Source organism: Octopus bimaculoides, chromosome 17 (assembly GCF_001194135.2).
Source record: "Octopus bimaculoides isolate UCB-OBI-ISO-001 chromosome 17, ASM119413v2, whole genome shotgun sequence".
Lineage (NCBI taxonomy): Eukaryota > Metazoa > Mollusca > Cephalopoda > Octopoda > Octopodidae > Octopus > Octopus bimaculoides.
The window spans coordinates 8,885,578-8,886,327 of record NC_068997.1 but is presented as its reverse complement, the minus strand read 5'-3'; positions in this window follow the sequence as shown (position 1 = coordinate 8,886,327).

The following is a 750-nucleotide window of genomic DNA, read 5'->3' as shown; positions in this document are numbered from 1 at the left end:
ATTTGAGTTACAACATAATCTTGTTTACTTTACGAATAAGTATCCTTTTTATTTGTTTATTTTCTTTTAACTTAGGCAACATTTGAGTTACAACATAATCTTGTTTACTTTCTGAGGATTCTCACTGTAATTTTCATTTAACTTTTATTACAATGACCACTTAGCTCTGATTCTCTTTAAAAATAGAAACCTTTACAACCCCCCCTTCTTTTCACTATCGTTTCGTTTCTTCTCTTCGCTTTATCTCTACAACTCTTTGAATTACAAATCCCATTTAGAATTACGAATTTTCATCTTTCGTCCTACACATCTTCGTTACCTGCTCCCACTCTTTTTCATAAGTACCGCTTCTTCTCTCTCTCTCTCTCCCTTTATCTCTTTACACCTATCTCTCTCCCTCTCTGTCTTCCATATCTTACTCTTTTTCTCATCTCCCTCCCTCGCTTTCATATCTTCCTCTTCTTTCCATATCTCACTCCTTTTTCTTATCTCTCTCCTTCGCTTGCATATCTTCCTCTTTTCTCAGTTCTCTTCCCTTTCCATTGCATCTCACAACGCCTTCCTCTCCTTCTGTCACTTCAACCTCTCCCTCATACACTTTTCATTTCCCCCTCTTCTCAGTCCGTGTCTCCCTTCCTCTCACATCCTTCATCCTTTCTTGTTTCTTCCTCTTTCTCTTCCCATCCTCTCCCTCCCTCTGTCTCTCTTTCTCCTCCCATCCTCTCTCTTTCTCCTCCCCTCCTCTCTGTC